This window comes from Salvelinus sp. IW2-2015, linkage group LG31 (genome assembly GCF_002910315.2).
Source record: "Salvelinus sp. IW2-2015 linkage group LG31, ASM291031v2, whole genome shotgun sequence".
NCBI lineage: Eukaryota > Metazoa > Chordata > Actinopteri > Salmoniformes > Salmonidae > Salvelinus > Salvelinus sp. IW2-2015.
The window spans coordinates 28,634,230-28,640,254 of NC_036870.1; the positions used below are offsets into that span (position 1 = coordinate 28,634,230).

Sequence of the window (6,025 nt, forward strand, 5' to 3'; positions counted from 1 at the left end):
ACAGTAGCGAGGCTATATACAGTAGTGAGGCTATAACGGTAGTGAGGCTATATACAGTAGTGAGGCTATATACAGTAGCGAGGCTATATACAGTAGTGAGGCTATAATAGTAGTGAGGCTATAAAAGTAGCGAGGCTATATACAGGCACCGGTTAGTCGGGCTAATTGAGGTAGTATGTACATGTAGGTATGGTTAAAGTGACTATGCATATATGACAAACAGAGAGTAGCAGTAGCCTAAAATATATTCCTGTATCACGTTGTTTGAATGTGTGTGTGGCTATGTTCATGTTCTTTATTTTATATCAGTAGTCTGTATTTCTATCCCTTTATTTCTATCTTGTCGTCTTTGTTATTTTAGAGATCCTCCATGTTGGATGTTCCAGCTCTGCTGCTGGCCACTCTGGAGGAGCTCACTGAAGAACAGCTGAATACATTTCAGTCTCACCTGACTACGGTCCAGCTGCCTGACTGTCCTCCAATCCCAGAGAGCCAGCTGGAGAACACTGACAGACAGGTCACAGTGGATCAGATGGTGAAGAGATACGGCCCTGAGAGAGCTGTGAGGATCACACTGAAGATCCTGAGGAGGATGAAGCATGTAGACCTAGCAGAGAAGTTAGAGAGAGATCACACTAGAGGTAACATAACAATAATGTACATCAAATTATACATCACAATCACAGTTCAGTGTAGGTCTAAGCCAGAGGAGGCTGGTTGGGGGAGTTACAGGAGGACAGGCTCATTGTAATTGCTTAAACAAAGACAACATGATGTAGATTGATAATTGTAGATAAACAGGAAAATGTAATGAGAATAACACCATTATCTCTCTTCACTTCCTCTTCTATACCTGTATCTACCACAGCAACAAAATGGTGGCGCGACYCATCAGACACTGGCAGTGACAAAGAGAGGGAGAAGAAACATGTCCATCTGCCTGGAAGTTCTAGAGCCTTGGACAGAGAGGCAGCAGGCAGCAAAGACACTGGAATCCCAAAGGACAAATATGAACTGGTCACGGTGAGGAGGAGAGGGGATGTTTAGGTTAACATAGCCCACACCTGGTAAAAGACATGGAGACAGATAGACTGACAGAAAGAAAGGGTTGTCACCAAATTAAAATTCTAGTAGAACCGGGGATGTTCTACAGTTGCAGGGAGCCTGCTTTAAATATTACATAGATCCACTTCAAATCAAATGTATTGGTCACATACACATGGTTACCATGTTATTGCGAGTGTAGCAAAATGCTTGTGCTTCTAGTTCCCGACAGTGCAGTAATATCTATAACAAGTAATCTATAACCGATCCACAACAACTACCTAATACACAAAAAATCTAAGTAGGATGGAATAGAAATATATACATTATATATAATGGATGAGCCATGGTCGTGCCGCAAGGAAATGCAATAGATTGTATAGAATACAGTAAATACATATGGAGATGAGTAAGCAGATATGATAACATTATTAAAGTGGCATATTAAAGTGACTATGATCTATTTATTAAGTGGCCAATGATTTCAAGTCTGTATGTAGGCAGCAGCCTCTCTGTGTTAGTGACGGCTGTTAACAGTCTGATGGCCTTGAATAGAAGCTGTTTTTCAGTCTCTCGGTCCCTGTTTTGATGCACCTGTACTGACCTCGCCTTCTGGATGATAGCGGGGTGAACAGGCAGTGGCTCGGATGGTTTGTTATCCTTGATGATCTTTTGCCTTCCTGTGACATCAGGCTGTAGGGGTCCTGGAGGGCAGGTAGTTTGCCCCCGGTGATGCGTTTGCAGACCTCACACTACCCTCGTGGAGAGCCTTGCGTTGAGGTGGTGAATTGCCGTAAAAAGGTGGGATACAGACCGACAGGATGCTCTCAATTGTGCATCTGTAAAGGTTTGTAGATGGTTTAGGTGACAAGCCAAATTTCGCTGTTGCGCCCTTCATCACCACGCTGTCTGTGTGGTGACCATTTCAGCTTATCCGTGATGTGTACGCCAAGGAACTTAAAACTTCCACCTTCTCCACTACTGTCCTGTCGATGTGGATAGGGGGTGTCCCTCTGCCTGTTTCCTGAAGTCCACGATCTTCTTTACCGGTAGAGAACTAGACAATACAGAATGTGAATTACACCTGGAGGATCTCCATTCCATTGACTTTATTCAAGGCTTTACTATGAGCCGTCTCCCCTCAGCAGCCTCCATTGGTTTCTTCCAGTTCCTGCCTTTCTCGGGAGTTTCTTCCCAGTCACCGTGCTTCAAACATCTGCATTGCTTGCTGTTTTGGGTTTGTAGGCTGTGTTTCTGTGTAAGCACTTTGTTCAAACTGCTGATTATAAAGGTCTTTATAAAATAATTTGATTGATTTGCTATAGACACTGGTAATTTGAAATATGAGTCTACTGGTCTGGTGATGAGAGATAATCAACTTTAAAAGTGGTGAATTGACCTCTAACATCTCTTCTATACCTCTATTACATCATCTCATGAACTGAGTGAAATAAATGTAGAACTACAGTGTAGTGACCACAGATGGTGTTGTGTGGGGAACAGAACCAGTGTAGTGACCACAGCATGTGTGGTGGTTGTAGGACAGAACAGTTGTAGTGACCACAGCCAGTAGTGGTGGTGGTGTAGGGGAACAGAACAGTGTAGTGACCACAGCATGTAGTGTTAGGTGTGTAGGGAACAGAACAGTATAGTGACCACGCATGTAGTGTGGTGTAGGGGAACAGAACAGTGTAGTGACCACCAGCAGGGCGTGATGTGGTGTGGGGAACAGAACAGGTGTATACCACAACATTGTGGTGATGTTAGGAGCGAGAAGCAGTGTAGTGACCACAGCATGTCAGTGTTGTGTAGGGAAAAACAGTGTAGTGACGCACAGCATTGGTGGTGGACTGTATGGGAACAGTACAGTGTAGTGACACTACGCATGTAGTGTTGTGTAGTGAACAGGATCGCTATTGTGTCTGGTCCAGTGTGACACCGGCTGAGAGGAGTTTGTGATCTGGAGATGAGATTTTCTAGGCTGGAGGGAACCTGGAGGTGCTGAAGGTAAGACTAGTGGTCATGTCTAAAGTCAATGTGAGCAAACACATACAATAGATACATATTCTCTGAAGAATACTGTGGGTGTTTGTTTCTGGGTGTGTGTGCGCAGCAGAGGCAACAGGGATGAGCAGTCTGCCAGCACCTCTTCTGGAAGGTGAGTGGACATAATACATATATATGAGTCTGATTTATTGAACAATTCTACCATAACAGATTTATTTACATCATCCTCATGACCTGTGAAATTAATATGGAACAGTGAAGTGACCACAGGATGTGGTGGTGGCTGTAGGGAACAGAGCAGTGAGTGACTGTTTTTGTGTTCCAGTTTGACCCTGTCTGAGGAGGAGTGTCGTGATCTGAGACTGAGATCTCTAGGCTGAAGGAGAAGCTGAGGTTCAGGAAGGTAACACTAGAGGTCATGTCTGAGAGGTCAAATGTCATTGTGATCAAACCACTATAGATCACAGCCACATTAGTGTGGTGGTGTGTGTGTGTGTGTGTGTGTGTGTGTTGTGGTGTGTGTGTGTGTGTGTGTGTGTGTGTGTGTGTGTGTGGTTTGTGTGTGTGTGTGTGTGTGGTGGTGGTGGTGCGTCGCGCGCTAAAGTTCCTAATGTAATCTATTACATGATTATGAGAATGAGAATATCAATATATTCATTTCTTTATTTATTCAGTAGTCAGGTTTTATATTTCCTTCATCACCTTTGTGTTTAGAGAACGTTGGATGTTCCAGCTCTGCTACTGCCACTCTGGAGGAGATGAACCCACACGAGCTGAAGACATTCAGTGTATGGTACCTATGTTGGCCGGGCTACCTGGCTTCCTCCAACTGCCTCCAATCCCAGAAGCCAGCTGGAGACACACTAACAGACAGGTCACAGTGGATCAGATGATGAGAGAGATACACCCGAGAGAGCTGTGAAGATCACACTTGTGAAACCTGAAGTGGATGAATCGGAGAGACCTAGCAGAGAGTTAGAGAGAGATCACATTGGAGTAAATAACAACAATGTACATCAATTTATACTAATCACAGTTCAGTGTAGGTCTAACAAGAAGACATTCAACTGACATTATAAACTAATACACCCTCCTCTTAGTAATGTTTATTCATGATGTTCCAGGTGACCCCATTATGATTAAACAACAATCCAACATTCATTACATTCCATACATACATCACCAATTACAGTAGGGAAGATTTCACAAACAGATGAGACTTTTAATCATGTACTGTTATATCTCTTCCTGAGCTTCCTAATCTGGAAGATGAACCAAATATCTGGCAGAGAAGTTAGAGATCAGAGAAGTAGGATTATAGACAAGAACCCTAACTGACTCTCTATCCCCCCTCCTATCTTCCCCTCTATTTCCCATGTTTCCCCCTCTTTCTCAGGTACTCCTCACCCTCCACTTCTCCTTATTCCAACTCAGGCCCATATCCTTCTGTTACCCTTCATTGGCCTCCTTTCGCTCCCCAGCGCCCCCTCCTCCTGTCCGCTGGTTCGTCTAAGGAGTTGTGTCGTTAGATTCTGCTGTAGTTCAGGACAGCTCAGCTCACAAGGAAAGAGGACGCGTTAAGATAATGTTCTTGGAACACTTCTACCCTCATATGTTAAACACCTGTACTCACTGTCATAGTCAGTTCTACAGTTCTACCTCATATGTTAAAACACCTGTACTCACTGTCATAGTCAGTTCTACAGTTCTACCCTCATATGTAAAACACCTGTACTCACTGTCATAGTCATTCTACATTCTACCTCATATGTTAAAACACCTGTACTCACTGTCATAGTCAGTTCTACCTCATATGTTTAAAACACCTGTACTCACTGTCATAGTCAGTTCTACAGTTCTACCCTCATATGTTAAACACCTGTACTCACTGTCATAGTCAGTTCTACAGTTCTACCCCATATTGTTAAAACACCTGTACTCACTTATAAGTCAGTTCTACAGTTCTACCCTCATATGTATACTCCTGCTCACTGTCATAGTCAGTTCTACCCTCATATGTTAAACACCTGTACTCACTGTCTATAGTCAGTTCTCAATATCCTACCATACCTACATCACTGTATCACTGTTCATAGTCAGTTCTACCCTCATATGTTAACACCTGTACTCACTGTCATAGTCAGTTCTTACAGTTCTACCCTCATATGTTTAAAACACCTGTACTCACCTTCATAGTCAGTTCACAGTTCTACCCTCATATGTTAAAACACCTGTAATCAATTGTTCATAGTCAGTTCTACTACTATCTCCCTCAATTGTAAAAAACCTGTACTCACTGTCATAGTCCGTTCTACAGTTCTAACCCTCATAGATGTTTAAACACCGGTACTCATGTCATATTAGTTCTACCTAGTTCTACCCCTCATATGTTTAAACAACACCTGTATCACCTGTCATAGTCAGTCATACAGTTATACACCATCTCATATAGTCCTAGTAAACAACCCCTTACCTCACTGTCATAGCATTCTACAAAGCTTCTTACCCACTCAATGTTAAACACCCTTATCCTCTCAACCCTACCTGTTTAGAGTTCCCCAGTTTCTACCTACGTTTCGTAACTCTCACAACCTATTTTTAAAGACACACCGGCTCTGTATCCTCCCAATAATCGCTCATTCTACCCCATTATCATCTTTAAAACACCGACTTGTTACTCACCATGCTCATAAGTACCAGTTCCGTACGCCTATGAGCACTCACCCTCACTACTGTACATCACCTGTACTCACTTGTCAAAATAGTCAGTTCTACCCTTCATATGTTCTATATTTTATACGAACCTCATCGACCACACGCCAGAATCTACCCTCAACTCCTCGCTTAGCTGTAGCCGTACTGTGGCGTGAGGAACTCCTTGAATCAGTGTGAGCCCGTAATCTCTACCACGATCACTGTCATAGGTCAGTTTCTACAGGGTCTTACCCCTCAATGGCTCCTAAACACCGTACTC

At 43.2% G+C, this 6,025-nt stretch overlaps 1 long non-coding RNA gene across 1 annotated transcript; it reads left to right on the forward strand.

The window, feature by feature from the left end:
• Nucleotides 1-3,113: 3,113 nt before the first annotated feature.
• On the forward strand, nucleotides 3,114-3,835 carry LOC111955813 (uncharacterized). Its single transcript, XR_002876162.2, has 3 exons — nucleotides 3,114-3,202; nucleotides 3,377-3,454; nucleotides 3,766-3,835. It is a non-coding gene; the product is annotated as an uncharacterized lncRNA (long non-coding RNA).
• The last annotated feature ends 2,190 nt before the right edge of the window (nucleotides 3,836-6,025 follow it).